Source organism: Dermochelys coriacea, chromosome 3 (genome assembly GCF_009764565.3).
Source record: "Dermochelys coriacea isolate rDerCor1 chromosome 3, rDerCor1.pri.v4, whole genome shotgun sequence".
Taxonomy (NCBI): Eukaryota; Metazoa; Chordata; order Testudines; family Dermochelyidae; genus Dermochelys; species Dermochelys coriacea.
The window spans coordinates 189728850-189734903 of NC_050070.1; positions in this window are offsets into that span (position 1 = coordinate 189728850).

Genomic DNA, 6054 nt, shown 5'->3' on the forward strand with positions numbered 1-6054 from the left:
TCGAGTGATGTATCTATCCTTAGAAATCTCACACTGGTACCTTCTTTGTGTCTTGTCAAACCTGCCATGAAAGTGTTCTTAAAATGGACATGTGCTGGGTCTTCATCCAAGACTGCTATAACATGAACTATATGGCAGAATGCTGGTAAAACAGAACAGGAGACATACAATTCTCCCCCAAGGAGCTCAGTCACAAATTTAATTAATGCATTATTTTTTAAGGAGCATCATCAGCATGGAAGCATGTCCTCTGGAATGGTGGCCGAAGTATGAATGGGCATATGAATGTTTAACATATCTGGCATGTATATACCTTGCAATTCTGGCTACAAAAGTGCCATGTGAACATCTGTTCTCATTTTCAGGTGACATTGTAAATAAGAACAACGAGGAGTCCGGTGGCATCTTAAAGGCTAACAGATTTATTTGGACATAAGCTTTCGTGTGTAAAAAACGTGTGCCCAAATAAATCTGTTAGTCTTTAAGGTGTCTCCGGACTCCTCGTTGCTTTTGTGGATACAGACTAACATGGCTACCCCTCTGATACTTGACACCATGCAAAGCACCAATTGTAAATGAGAAGCAGTCAGCAGTATCTCCCATAAATGTAAACAAACTTGTTTGTCTTAGCAATTGGCTGAACAAGAAGTAGCACTGAGTAGACTTGTAGGCTCTAAAGTTTTACATTGTTTTGTTTTTGAGAGCAGTTATGTCACAAAAAAAATCTGCATTTGTAAGTCACACTTTCACGATAAAGAGATTGCATTGCAGTACTGTATAAGATGAATTGAAAAATACTATTTCTTTTATCATTTTTACAGTGCAAATATATGTAATAAAAATAATAATATAAAATGAACACTGTGCACTTTGTATTCTGTGTTGTAATAGAAAGCAATATATTTGAAAATGTAGAAAAACATCCAAAAATATTTAATATATTTCAATTGGCATTCTGTTGTTTAACAGTGCAATTAATCACAATTAATTTTTTTGAGTTAATCGTGTGAGTTAACTGTGATGAATCGACAGCCCTAATTTCTAGTTATAATGAAAACATTAAAAGAGATGTTAGAGTCACCTTAAGTAGTGGTGGGGAAAGCTGCACGATATCATATGGGTAACTAGGCTGAGAAAACAAGGAAGTTACATTCCAGTTGTGACCAAGTTTTTTCATAGGAAAAAGCAGAGGGGTTACCTTTATAAGGAGCTTGTGTTCAAAGTAAGGTGTTAACCTAGTAAACAACTTTAAAGCCAAGGCACATAATCTCTCAGGTCAACTTCTCACATAGTGAACCCTTCCTAAAGGAGCCTGAGTTGAATGTCTGAGAAAGGATTTGAAGGTCTTGTTGGGTGAGACAAAGTCCCTAAATATACTTTTATTTGGAGTTAGTTAAGGATTTATGTCTGTGGAGAACTAGTTGAGTAGTTATCTCTCAGAACAGAATTACAAAGCAGCTGGATTAGAAGAGGATCTCTTGAGATAAATTAAATTATTTTCTTAAATAGTTGCAAGATTTCTGATAAGTTTTTTGTTGTTGTGCTTGTTGGATAGGAAACAGCACCACTTTCATTCTCTGTGATCACCAGGAAGGAAGGACTTTCAACCAATGCCTTTTTTTCCTCGAGAAGAATCTCCTAAGAAGCTAGTAAAGGTGAGTCTTTCAAAAATAGAGGATAAGATGAGTTCAGAAATGAGAAACACATATTGTATCTTCCCAAGCTCTGGTCTCTAATGCCTTAAAGTCCATTAAGGAGAAGCGAACTTGGGGAGTATACAGTAAGTTGGAGATGAATAGATACAAATGATGAGCTCCCAGATTTATAAACAATCCTATGCTAGAAGAAAATCCTTCTCTGGAAGATAAAATTAAAGAAAAAAAAGAAGACGCAAGATTCATTCTGCTTATGTATGGTGCATGTATGGTCTTATTACTTACTTGTCAAATTCTGAGAAAAAATTGTGACTCATGAAAATTAAGCATTCAGCTTGATTTGACCATTTGATTTAGTATGAATTTGTGAAGTGTGAAGATGGCCTGCAGGATTTGAGGGAATTCACAGACTTGTGTGAAATCCTGGCCCTCTAGAAGTCCACGGCAAAATTACAATTAACTTCAATGGGATCAGGATTTCATTCTTAATGTCAAATATGTGTGCTCAGCGGTACAGTGGCTTGACCAGTTCAGAAGTTTAAACACCAAGGTTTGGTCTACACTCAGTTGAACACCAATTTAACTAAATCAGTTTAGATTCTGATTTATTTAAAGCAGTGCAACCCCATTTGTATGGACACACATTGTATTAAGAATGTGCAACTGTGATTTAGCATAAGTGAAATAAAACAAATTGATACAGCAGGGCACTGTACATCCCAAACCTGCTCAAAAGAGGGGTTTGTACCAATGTAACCAGCACTGGATGCTTTGTGAATAATCCCTCTGCTCACTTGTGACATTCAGCAATATTTCGAATGCTGACTAGAGTCATAATAATGCCCATCACACACCAAAATTCTTTAAATGCTGGATTTTGTGACTACTATTTGACTAGCTCGATTTAATATCCTGGATTCTCACAGTATCTGAATGGGGGATAGATGGAGAAGGAACAGCTGTGGTATGTTTCAGAGGGTTGTGGGCAGCTGCCCTCTCCACTACCACATGCACTGAATCTTAGCTCCCTGTCTTAGATCTTATATGTTCCAGCACCTGTCTCTGAAGTGATCAAAGGGTTGTGGAAGAGTACCCAATATAAGGATGAGGAGCATAGTTTGGCTTCCTAGTGAACTGTTGGCTCTCTGCTTCTCACATATGTTTTGCTGACTGCAGCCTAGATTGAGCTTTCGTCTCAGTCCGTGTAAAGGGGAACACACAGCTGGGCTACCCTAGGAAGAGGCTTGGGAAGAAATTGTGACTCCCTTCTGCAAATCAGCTCTACTGGTCTAGACCCAATCCACTCCCCATCTCTCTCCACTTGGCAGAGGGAGGAATATCAGGTACACGCCAGCTAGGGAGCGTTAATGGGGAGGGGAGGGAGTTGGGGAGTGTGTGTGTATGGCGGGTGGTGGGGAGGGGGTATCTTACTCCTTCTTATTGTCCTGAACAGCCACCTTCACATAGGTCACCAATCTGGCCCTACGTTTGTAATGCACAGTGGTTATAGAGAAGTGGAAAGGGTAATTGTTGACTCTGAAAAGATTTCTCCCATGAAAAGGTGGTGTCATGAGCAGTGCCAAATCAGAATGATGCTATCTTTAATTGGCAACACAGAGGGCTGTGTGCGGTCAGCATGCTCTTTAGTTTTAGAATAGAATCCCAAAAATTCTGCTGATCTGAAGGGTTTCTGACTGTTCCACATTAATCACAAGCTATACAGCAGAGAGTGAGTGCAAGTGGGCAGATACCCTGGTGGAGAAGTACTATGGAGCTCTCATTATAATCATCCTGACAAATCAAAGAAAACCCTAAGGCTCCTAATAAGGGAGACCACTGAACTAAACAAATCGAAAAAGTAGCTATACATGCATGATCTTAAAAACACTGGTTTTAATCAGATTTTATGAACTGCTTTTTCTGAGGCTGACATTTTAAGCTGCACTCCAAAATTTGTGCATACAAAACCCTCATGCAACATGTGTAGTTTGCTTGCCTAATATAAATCTGCACGTTCAGTTATATGTTTTATTAAAACAACTGGTTAATTGTAAGTGAAGAATGGGACATGCTCACACATTTAGTGCACAGAAAAAAAACATGCTGGTTCAGTTTAGAAAGACCATTTTGAAAATGGAAGGTTTCAGAGTAGCAGCTGTGTTGGTCTGTATCCGCAAAAAGAACAGGAGTACTTGTGTCACCTTAGAGACTAACAAATTTATTAGAGCATAAGTTTTCGTGGGCTACAGCCCACTTCATTGGATGCATAGAATGGGCTTTGTTGCAAGGATAGGTTCCTGGGTTAGTGTTTTTGTTGTAAACTACAATACCCACTTTTTCACTGCTGAAGTGAAAAAACAGATTGACAGAGCCAAAAGAGTACCCAGAAGTCACCTACTACAGGACAGGCCCAACAAACAAAATAACAGAACGCCATTAGCTGTCAGCTTCAGCCCCCAACTAAAACCTATTGAGCGCATCATCAAAGATCTCCAATCTATCCTGAAAAATGATCCCTCACTCTCACAGATCTAGGGAGACAGACCAGTCCTCACTTACAGACAGCCCCCCAACCTGAAACAAATACTCACCAGCAACCACACACCACAAAACAAAAACACTAACCCAGGAATCTATCCTTGCAACAGAGCCTGATGCCAACTTTGTCCACATATTTGTTCAAGTGACACCATCATAGGACCTAATCACATTAGCCACGCCATTAGGGGCTCGTTCACCTGCACATCTACCAATGTGATATATGCCAGCATGTGCCAGCAATGCCCCTCTGCCATGTACATTGGCCAAACAGGACAATCTCTACACAAAAGAATAAATGGACACAAATCTGCCATCAGGAATCATAACATTCAAAAACCGGTAGAAGAGCACTTCAACCTCTCTGGCCGCTCAGTAAAAGATTTAAAGGTGGCAATTTTGCAACAGAAAAGCTTCAAAAACAGACTCCAATGAGAAACTGTTGAGCTTGAATTAATATGCATACTAGACACCATTAACTTGGGTTTGAATAGAGAATGAGAGTAGCTGGGTAATTACACATATTGAATCTATTTCCTTAAGTTAAGTCTCCTCACACCTTCTGTCAACTGTCTAAATGGACCATCTTGATTATCACTACAAAAGTTTTTTTTCTCCTGCTGATAATAGCTCATCTCAATTAATTAGCTTCTCACAGTTTGTATGGTAACTTCCAACTTATCTGAATATATATACATATATATATATATATATATATATATATATCTTACTATATGTTCCATTCTATGCATCCGATGAAGTGGGCTGTAGCCCATGAAAGCTTATGCTCGAATAAATTTGTTAGTCTCTAAGGTGCCACAAGTACTCCTGTTCATTTTGAAAATGTTATATTATGATGCTAACAAAACCCACATGCACTCTATGAAGTGCAATGTATATGAGGACATCAACACTACAGACTAACACGGCTGCTACTCTGAAACTTAACACTCTGGTTTACTTTTATCTGATACTTCCACTAAAGATGGAGACTTTTCCTTATCACTGACCATCTCCTCACGATATGGTATAGGTTTGCATAAACAGAAAATTATCTTATCAGGTTTTTCTGTCTCTGCAGAATCAGATATTTCCATGTCTGCTTGGTTCAGAGTTGAAAGATGTAAAAAAAGATCTTTTAGGTAATAAAATCTAGTGTCTGTAACTCATGAAAAGGCTTTTGTATCTGAGACGTGTCCATACCACCCAGTCTTCCACATATGCTGATATAAGTTAGTGCATTTACAATTGGAACTGAGTGCTCTAGTAAAAGGGGAAAAATCACTCTTCAAAAAGAGAGGAATTGTAACTAATAAAAAATACAGAGAAATGGGGAAATGGAGGTGTTTAGTTATAGAAACTATATAATATGTTTGGGCATGGTGAAAAAAAATGAGTGAGAGAAAGAGGGAACGTTTTCCCAAATGCGCTGGAGAAGAAAACTGAGATTGCTGTATGCTTTGACATAGGTCAGAAATACTCTATATTTGAGAGAAGAAGAAATGAAAGGAGAAATAGAAAACTTGTCTTATGAAAGGAGACTCAAGGAGCTTGGCTTGTTTAGCCTAACTAAAAGAAGGTTGAGGGGAGATATGATTGCTCTTTATAAATATAACAGAGGGATAAATACCGGAGAGGGAGAGGAATTATTTAAGCTCAGTACCAATGTGGACACAAGAACAAATGGATATAAACTGGCCACCAGGGACTTTAGACTTGAAATTAGATGAAGGTTTCTAACCATCAGAGGAGTGAGGTTTTGGAATAGCCTTCCAAGGGAAGCAGTGGGGGCAAAAGATCTATATGGCTTTAATATTAAACTCAATAAGTTTATGGGGGAGATAGTATGATGGGATAACGT